Source organism: Pteropus medius, unplaced genomic scaffold (assembly GCF_902729225.1).
Source record: "Pteropus medius unplaced genomic scaffold, Ma_sr-lr_union100, whole genome shotgun sequence".
Taxonomy (NCBI): domain Eukaryota; kingdom Metazoa; phylum Chordata; class Mammalia; order Chiroptera; family Pteropodidae; genus Pteropus; species Pteropus medius.
The window spans coordinates 1,055,804-1,065,847 of NW_024356397.1; the positions used below are offsets into that span (position 1 = coordinate 1,055,804).

The 10,044-nt window shown below is 50.3% G+C and overlaps 1 long non-coding RNA gene across 2 annotated transcripts in view; it reads right to left on the reverse strand.

Moving 5' to 3' along the window:
• The window catches only part of LOC120602159 (uncharacterized), a 118,933-nt gene extending 109,758 nt beyond the window's left edge, over positions 1-9,175 (reverse strand). For both annotated transcript variants that reach the window (XR_005652645.1, XR_005652646.1), the window contains exon 1: positions 8,716-9,175. This is a non-coding gene — a long non-coding RNA (uncharacterized LOC120602159). The remainder of the gene's footprint in view (positions 1-8,715) is intronic.
• Positions 9,176-10,044: the final 869 nt, after the last annotated feature.

Below are 10,044 nucleotides of genomic sequence, written 5' to 3' on the forward strand. Positions count from 1 at the left end.
TACCACTCTAGTCCTTCCCCTTCATCTCCAAGGATCCAATGGGGCAGCTGAGAGGAGGAAGGAAGGAGAAACTGAGGTAGAACTGCCCTCCCTCAGAACCTTCCTTTATAGGTTCCTTCCACAGGCCACCTTTCCTTCTGCAGCTCTGCTAGCCATATGGTGGTTCTGTCCATTTCCAGCGCTATAGGAAGGGCTTGAGTTAGACCACAAAAGGGACTTTTCAGATTGGCATCTTAGTCATAGGAACAACACAGGCTGGGGTAGGAAAGGCTAAGGCCCCTGGGCTTTTCTGAATAGGCCCAGTGAGTTGAGCATAAGATCAGGGAACCTAGAGAAGGTGGGGCAAGTCACTAGGTATGGGAGTGGGGACTTTTAAAAAGCTGTGAAACCGTCAGAAACGGTGGCATTAAATATACTTGGATTTAATGGGAAGTTCTTCTGCAGGTCAGACCTCAACTCCCGCTTTAGTTTCAGGCTGTTTCCCTTTTAGGACTCTTTTGGGAAGAGACAATTAGGATAGTAGGTTTCAGACTTTAGGATGGAGTTTCAATTTTCTCTCTCCATCTAGAAATGTCTTGCTACTTGGCTTTCCTTCCAGGTTTCTACTCCCCTGTAATTTAGAAATACAAAGACTCCCTGAAGAAACTTCCAATGTCAATTAGGAATTCCGAGGCCCACTACCCTCATAATGCACACTCCTGCAGGCATCCTCTTCCCCCTTTCCAGACAGAGGTCCTGCTCTCAGCTCTGGGACCCCAACCCTGCAGTTCTCAGTATCTGCCACAAGGTGGCGGCCAATGCCTCGAATGGTCCCGCGCTAGACCCTGTGCCTCACTGGAGTCAGGACCCTCTCCTCCATCCAAATCTCCACTCATCCCACCCCCACCTCTCCAGGCAGAAATCAACCCTTAGGGTCTCAGAAAAAGAAGGGCTTTCTGAAAAATACTCAAGCTTCGGGGATAGGTGGTCTGGGTGAGGATTGGGATGAGCGAAGGAAAGGGAAGGTGGAAAAGAAGTCTAAGAGAGAAAATAAGTCTGAAGAGACCCAATGGGAGCAGATGGTCAGGTGCAGTATGAAGGCCAAGCTGAGAAATCATAATGGGGCCATCCGCCACTCCCTACATCAGGCCCAGGATCCCAGGGGTTCCAGGGCTGCAAACTAGAGGGGCCTCTTAACTGGGCCAGAGGCAACCAGGAGGAGGAGGGCCAGGAGCTGGTAGAAGGCCTAACCCAAAATAAACACCAGGATACAGACAGGGAAAGGCCCACACTGCCGTCTCCCTCCTCAGCATGACACCCAGTTGGACTCCATTATCTCTGCCATTCCCAGAACACAGAAAACAGGTTTTCTCCACTACAGTCTTGACCTACCTGGCACATTGAGAGGGTTCTGGGAGGAAGGAGAAAATACAGGTCTGCTCATAGAGAGGTGCCAGTTCATGTGGTTGAGGGTATGGGGAGGGGTGAACAGGGACAAGGCACAGAGCCAGGAAAGAGAAGAGAGAAGAACAAGGAGAGGCCTGCAGGGACCATAGCAATGACTTAGAAATAGGAAGTTTAGGATCCAGAACCAGGAGGATTAATCAAGGAAGACTTCGCAGAGGAGGAGAGTATGGGGAGATATTGCAAAGGTCTGAGAGGCTAGCCTGCAGGAAGAAGAGAAAAGATGGTCCAGGCTGAAGACAGACTGTGAGACAAGGAGGGAGGGAGGAAGGACTGAATACTGGAATGGCTGCCCGGGTGGACCTAAGAGACCAGATGAAGGTTCCTGTTGAAGGAGAATGGGAAGTTGAAGGAAAAAGTATCAGTGAATGAGAGATCTTAAAGCCCAGCTGGAAGTTACTACAGGCTTAAGGAAGAGGAAGGGACAGCACCCCAGTCTAGCTGAAGTCATCCTCCCTCTCTCCCCACCACCATAAAGCCAAGAGGATAGGAACATAGTCTAGGGTCCTCTAAATGGGGCACAAGAAAGACCCCTAGACCAGGAGTCAGGGGCCTGGGTTTCCCAGAAGTGGCCACCGTGTAGCAGGGGACATTAAGTGAGACTTTCCCTCTCTGAGGCCTCCGGCTCCTGTCTATAAAGTAAGAGGGTTGGAATTGATGGTCTCTGAACTCCCTTCTCTGAAATCATCCTGTTGATCATTGCCTCCTTTCCAAGAATGGTCCAGCTCATCTGTGATCCAACAGGCTTTAGCCCCACATTCTCTCATTTTTCTATACTCCAGACCATTCCCCTATTCAGAAGAAATTATTTCTATGTGTGTGTTGGGGGAGGGACTAGATTCCAATTTCACAAACTCAGCCTGGGCTTATGTGCACAAGGTACAAGAGGATTCGAGGTTAAACTCTGGAAGAACTTTCCAGCACAAGGGGTCTGAAAACCTCAGGTTGTGTGAAGTTTAATAAGAATGCATACATGGCCTTGCCAGAGGCCTCCAAGAGACAAGGACATTGGTTTGCACCTGTCTGGGTAGTACTGACTAGAAAGAGAAATTTTCACTGTGATTATGGTTCCCGCAGAGTCAGATGTTGCACACCAAGACTGTTAGGGACTCTACTACCCTAGGGCAGAATAGGTTGAGCCTAGAGGAAGGAATTGCAGCCTGGTTAGAAGATCATTCCCTAAACCTGGAGAGAGAGGAGAAGAGAGTAGGCCCCACCCCTCCACTGTTCAGGCACCTTCCCACCCTGGCCCCACCTCTTCATCACTCTCCCCGATCAGAGCAGGGCCTATGAGCACTCCCAATGCAAGCCCTGAATGAAGGTTTCAGGACCCAGTTTCCACCCAGCCTCAGACCTGGGACCCTGACACCATTCCCCTGTGCCTGGAAGGCCAGAGGCACCCACTACTCAGGCTGAGCAATCTCCCACACCCCAAGTAGATACAGCCTTCCTCTTTTGGCCTCCCACCTCAGCCCCACCACAAACCACAGCCCAAAACGTGCCAGAGATTTGGGCAAATCAAATCAAAAACATCTTTGGCTATGAGTCTTCAGGCTCCCCTGGGACACCACACATGTACATGTACACATATGCACACATTCACCTGCACACATGCAGATACACACACATATGAACACACCTACACATCACAAACATTTTCACACGTGTGCAATACAAAGACATATACTCATAAACACATACATTCGCAGACAGGCATATACAAATTTACACAAACTCATACGCTCGCCAAGCACACTTATACACAATACATCTCTATTCCTTTCTTTTGACTAAGGAGGAAGAGCCCAGTCCTCAAGATTCCAGAGGTCTAGAATGTCCAGGGGGAGACATGGAAACCACAGGAAACCTCTTTCCAGTTTCCCGACCCAAAGTGGAAATCTTTTGCTATATTCCCCTTCCTGCCACCAGGGTCTCTAGGTTTCTGGCCCACACCGTGGATGTGGAATCTGCAAAGACAACACAACAAACATTTTTGAGCACCTATCAGCCAACACCCCCCACCTGCACCCCTCTTCTATGCCTGAAGCTGAGGCAGACATATAAGAGTAAGACCCTCTGCTCAGCGACGTGGTGGAAAAAGCAAGAGCTCAGGAGTTTAGGACCTGAGTTCAAATCCTGCCTGTGCCTCTTAATAAGCTGTGTAACCTTGGGCACCTTACATAACCTCTCTGAGCCTCAGTTTCATCACCTGTAAGGTGAGGTTAATAAAATCTACCCAATAATTCTGTGAGGATTAAAATACAGGGAAAACCTCCATGGGCAATGTATCCACACAGAAAAAGCCACTCCCTTTCCTTCTCCAGCCCCTGAGGCGAGCGTCTCCCCAACACCCTCCCAGTCCTGCAGTCGCTGAAACAGAAACCCAGTCTCCTTCAGCCTCAGATCCGCAGGTGCGCACACCCGGGGAAACTTGATCTCCGACTTGGCCGGCTCCATCCGACTCCCGCTCCCACCCCGGCCCCCTCCCCTCCTGGTCCATCATGCCTCTCGCCTGCCGGTTTGCAGGTCGCGTTTTCCGTAATAACCTTTAATGCGGCTGGCCACGGCCCAAATGTTCGCGATGGAGCGCTGGGCCCCGCGCATCAGATGGACGATGAAGTGTTAATCATCCCCCAGGGAGCCGTCCCGCGGAAAGTCGTCATTAATTTCTCTGAATTACACCAATTCCGAGACATTCTTTATGGACAGACAGTGCGGGAGACAGTTATATGACAGGACTTGCTGTGCTAAGCAGATGTGGGAGAGATTGCGTCGCCCCATGAATACTAAACAATCGCTCGGAAGAAACCCCACAAGCTTCTGCGCTCAGAGGTGGGAAGCGGCCCAGGCTGCCCCCACCCTAGCGGGCACACCCTGCAAATGCCTGGAGCTGGCGGGGCAGGGGCAGAGATTGTACCCACCTCCATCCCTGCCGCTTAGGTGGCCTCCTCAGCTCCCTTTCAGAGTCAAGCCTCAGCCTCAGAGTGGGAAGTGGCTCTGGGGGTCTTACTCTCATCTTTCTGGGACCCTTCAAGGACCCACAAATACTCTTGCTTTCCTTGATACAGTCTCTGGTCCCTACATTCCTTCCGGGACCTGACCTGCTTCTGAACTGCTGTCCGTCACCCCTCTCTCCCGCTCTGATCCTCCTCCAGCTCTCCCTTCAGACAATTCACTATCCTCACCATCTCTGAGTTTCCACCCGGCATTGCCACACCCTGTTTCTTCCACCTCCCCACCTGGCCCATCTATCACTCCATCCTCCTCCACGGGCTCCATCTCTCCACCTCCCCAACCTACCCCACCCCATTTCTCTGACCCCCCTCATTCTCCCTCCTCTGATTCTGCTCCCCTCCAGCCTGGCCACCTCCTTCTCTTGCTCACCTCCCCAGACAAGCCCGCCTCCAAGCAGGTTCCACTTGCCCATTACCTCCATCTCTCCAACCTGCTGCATCCTACCATTTTGCCCCATTTCAAGGCTTCCTTCTACAACTGCTTTCACCCCTCTCCCAACCCTTCAGAACCTAGCGGGGAAGGAGGGGTTCAGAACAGAACGAAAGGAAGGAGGCTTGCCCTTTCTCTCTCTCTTCATGCCCTCTGCCTGCCCTCCTCTCTCATTTCCTTCTGGCAGACTGGACAGGTGTTAAGGAAAGCTTGAGTCATCTGCCCACAAGCAAAGTGGTGGGTGGGAGTCGGGGTGAGGAAGAGGGTGACCTGGAGAAAACCTGCTAGGCAATTCGGTCACACCTGATGGAAGCCCCACCACCCGTGCCAAGATCAAGCTCACACCAAGCCCCAGCCCCAGTCCTAAGACCCTGGGCAGTGCTGGGACCTCAGGAGGGCCTGGTTTCTTGGTCACCCCAAAGCCACTCCCCCTTAGAAGAGGACAGAGGCTAATGGTGACTGTTCCCCACCTGGTCGTCCAATCACCTCTGCCCCCACCTAGAGGGAAGACTCCCCCAGAGCTCTTAGTGTGGGTTTGGGGAAGAGAAAGGAAAGTGCGCAGTCTCTGCGTCTTTTCTCCTCGCAGATAATTTATGTTTGAGAGCTGAGCAGATGGCGGGTAATTTAGCAATTACCGTGTGCGGGAATGGGACTCACGCCTCCACAAGGAAGCCAAAGATTCACCACCACAGTCTCACTTTTTCTGCCTGTTTTCTCTATTCTGTCTTCCTTGCCTCCTGCCACACCTTTCTGAATCCCAACACCCAAGGGGAGAGACTCTCCTGTGGGTCCCTTTTCATCCGCATTCCTTCCTTATATCGAGCGTAGAATTTCTGCCTCATAAACAAGGAGAGCTGTCTGCCTGCTGGAAGTTCTTCTTCTCCTCTCACCTTAATCTTCCTTGCTGCTATAAGTAATCATTCTGTCCTGGGAGATAGTGCGGCTCTCTCCCAACCTTCTCCTCTTCCTCTACCTCTTTAGTTTTTCCACGATATTTCTCCCAAACATCTAGGTTTCAGAAGAGGCTTCTGGGCTCCAAGATCAGCCCAAGAACTGAGGGGTCTGGGTATCTGTTTGGGTGGCAAGGGGAAGGCAGTGCTTATTAAGGTGAGAATGGTCAGAGAGCACTTTGAGCTCTGTGTGCACAATGAGTGTGTAATAACTGCGAAATAGCTGATTGAGAAGCTGATTTAGTGAGATGAGGAAGGGTAGAGGGGACAGGAATGAGGCCGGAATGCCTCCTCCCCATGCCACTCCCTTCTTCTCTGGGCTACCTAAAGAGAGAATGTTATAAGACAGGCCCTGAGCCTGAAGACCTCCTTAAAAGACCATCCACCTCCACCCAGCCCAGCCTAAGCCACCCACCACCAAGAGCCCAGGCCACTGTACCCCACACACACCCTCTCTTCAGCTAGGGCTCCCAGATCTCTGACCCCAACCCTGCACATCAGCCTAAATGCTTCCATTCTGGCAGAACCTTAGGTGACCTCTGGGCTCTGAAGAGATGGGCTCTCAGGCTGAGACACCCCACCCCACCCCACCCCGACCTCCTCCATCTCCTCCTCATTCCTCAACACCAGAGGAGCCCTAATTAATTAGCATGTGCAACCAGCCATGGGCACGATCTCATTACTCACTACAGGGACCCGCTGTTAACACACCACACCCCTGGGACGCGGGCACACACCAATTACACAGCCAACAGCTCAGCTAATCACGGCTCCTAGTGACATTGTGGCTCACAGAGGAATCCCCATTTCCCCTCTTCCTACGTTATCTTCCCCCTGACATACACATGCTCCTGCCTCATAGTACAGGAGGCTGGAAGGAGGTAAAGACTGGTTGGGGAAAAGTTGAAATTTGCTGGGAAACAGGAGACCAGTCATGGAGTAACTGAGGGGAAAGTGGGAATGAAAAGTTAGAAGGAAAAGAGAATTTTTCTACTAATCACATTGGGCTATAAACAGCCACTCTGAAATTAGTAACTGCAGCAAGAGCGAGTGCTGGTTAGACTACAAGAAGGACTTCCAGAGGAGGTGCTAGGGTAGGATCGGGCCTGGGAAAGAGCAACCTTCCTCCTTATAAGCAGGAGGCAAGAGAAGATGGCCATTGAGATGGAGGAGGAAGTGAGAGAGGGGCAGTTCCAGGAACACAGGTATCTGGTTCCAACCCATCCCCCAGCTACAGTTCAAGGGTACAGAGAGGAAGCAGCCTCCCTGCAGATACAGAGAGAGGCTCCCACCCGCCCCCACATCCCATTGACTTTGCCATTCCGCTGTCAATCCACAGCTTCTTCGAGATTTAACATATTGACTCTCCGAGCTGCAGAAAATTGAATTTTCTTCATTACGACTGTCTCCCGACAAAAGCAGCTCATAAATTCTCCATCTTTTTCAGGCTTCCCGCCCCCTCATCACCTAACTTCTCTCCAGGGGATTCACATATTTAAGCATGCAATTCACATGGGTGTAAAGGTAAGGCATGACTAGCACTCCTCACAGGACATAGCACTCATCAGCACCATCCCCCACTGCCCAAGCATAGATACAGTTGACACCCAGACCAGGCCACTGCTCTCAGGAATGAGGGCATATGTCTTCCACAACCCATGTCCTTGTATGTGGTATTCGTGTGCTCCATATAGCAGATACAGTTGGTCCATACCGACGGACCGAAAGGTCCCATGCCTCAGCCATGTTTGTACTTCTCCTCTACCCTAACAGCACTCTCATAGATGTCATTCCCACACAAGACAGAGTCATATATCCTGACATGCAATACTCACTTCAAGTCCACCTCACCACTGCCTCGGCATAACTAGAGACCCCTTCCCACAGTATCAGAGCCCTGTGCACACTCCCACCTGGGGGTATACCCACAAGCAGGAAACACGCACAAGTCCACATGCTTTGCATAGAAACAGAAGGAAAGGAAGAAACATTCCCTAGGACCTAGTAGAGTGTCCTCCTTTACACTATAGCAGCTACTGCTGTCTCCTCCCAATACTGCCGCCAGCCCATACACACACTAAGGTGGTCCTCCTCGGTGGACTACAGCCTAGCACCTCAGCGGTCCTCCCCAAGGCACAGATGTCCCTTCCACCATCAAGGGGTGTATGTTGGCATTGGTTCCCCACCCTGATTGTGCTCTCTCCATCTGACTCTCCTCTACTTCATCCCAGGAACAGAATTAGGGGAGAGCAGGGCCTCATAGAAGTTCCTCCTGATATCTGTGCCAGCCTGGCAGCTGAGGCTATAATGGATGGGCAAGAGGCCAGGCTGATGGTCAGCACCATGTGGCTTGTACCCAGGGCCAGATTGGGGCGGGAAGTAGTGGGCTAGGTGCCCAGGCACTCCACCCTCCAAAATGCCACACAATCTGTGAGTGGAAAGAGATAGAAAGAGGGATTCAGATAGATACAGACAAGGACACCTCCTGAGACCAAACTAAGCCAATATCTGCCCCCATCCTTTCCTGTCAATAGCCGCTCCCTCCCCCACAACTCTGACACAGGGAAGTCACCCTGAACTAACACAAGGGAGGCCAACCTGTTATTCGTTTTCAAGTGTGACCAGCCCAACCTTACACAACAGGAATTAAAGGTTTGGGGGTGCAACCAGAAAAGAGGAGAAGAATGATTCCTCACTTAGGAGAGGGGCTGATATTTGAGGGGTCTCCAAGCATTTTTATGTATGTTAATTAATGTGCAAATCTTATGCACAATACAAACGAACATCTATCGTCTTTTCAATCCCAACCCTGCTCCTAATGGCATTACACACACACACACACACACACACACACACACACACACACACACAATTTTACCTGTGATTGGCTCCTCTGTTTCTCCCAGCACCTGAATTTCTGGAGCACTCCCCATCTTCTCCTTTAAGAACAAGTTCGGAGCCACAGAAAAATGGCCAAGAAGGTTGAGCTCCACAGTACACGAAATGGCTTTCTGGAGACTGAGAAGTACTTCAAACTCTCTACATCCAAAAATAGAAAAATGTCTCCCACCTGAACCCTACCCCAAACCTGCTTCTTCTGCTAAGGTTCCCATCTCAGGGAGGTTGACAACTATCCACCAAGCAAGGAACCTGAGATCAGCCATGACTCTTCTTTCTCCCTGGGTTAGGGTTGGCACAAAGTAGTCAGCTGCATTCATTAAGTGACTTAATGGACAAATTTTTTAAAAAAGCTAAAAGTTTGACTTTTTTAGGGTCACACATCCACAGGCATCAAAATGACTTCAAAAATCAAAATGTCCTGCTCCCCTATCCCTCATCCCCCCCAAATACCCTGCACATGCCACCTCCTAAATATCTCTTGAGTCTACCCACTTCACTCCATTTTCTCTAGCAGATGAGTCAGTTCTCTGCAAGATGACTGAGCTGACTTATTATTGCTTTCCCAGGCTCTAGGTTTAACCCTCTCTATTCCCACAGCACTGGGGAGGCCTGGAAGCAGAGAGGACATGCCCGCCCACACAGTTTCCCAGAAAGAAGTATTTTGAAACTACTAGAAAGGTTATAGAACTGTCAAGTACATCAAATCAACTACTAAAATTGTGACTACAACACAACTCTGTTTATTTTGTGACAGTATAAAAATTTTCAAACTTTTTGATACAGTCTAAAAATAAGCTATAGGAATAACACTCTTGAGGGGAAAAGACCACTTCCATCACCAATAAGTCTGTGGCCTGATGACCTACCAACATTTTGGTTGCCTGGGCTCCAATCTGTTCTTTAGCCAGGAGATCTTTGACACGGAGTGGTTCACAGAGTTGGTGCTCTGTGAATTCCACGGAATTCATGAGAGACAAATAGAAGTATGAACGTGCAGGCAGATTAGAATCATTCTCTCCAGAGGCATCTTTTCTCCCAGGACAACTCTGTTAACTCTAGAACACTGACTCAACCCCACATTGATAGAAAGTGGCATGGGCACATAGCTAAACTCATCTCCAGCCCCTTTGCAGCAAGTCAAGGTCATGTAACTGGTTACCACCAATGGAATATAAACAGAAGTAATGTCTTACTTCCTGGCTGAGCAAGTAGAGTTGTTGTGTCTTCTCCACATGCTTGCTCTCCCCCTCTCTTGGTAGCCTGAAGCCACATATTTAAGGTGGCAGATTCACAGCATGAACAGATC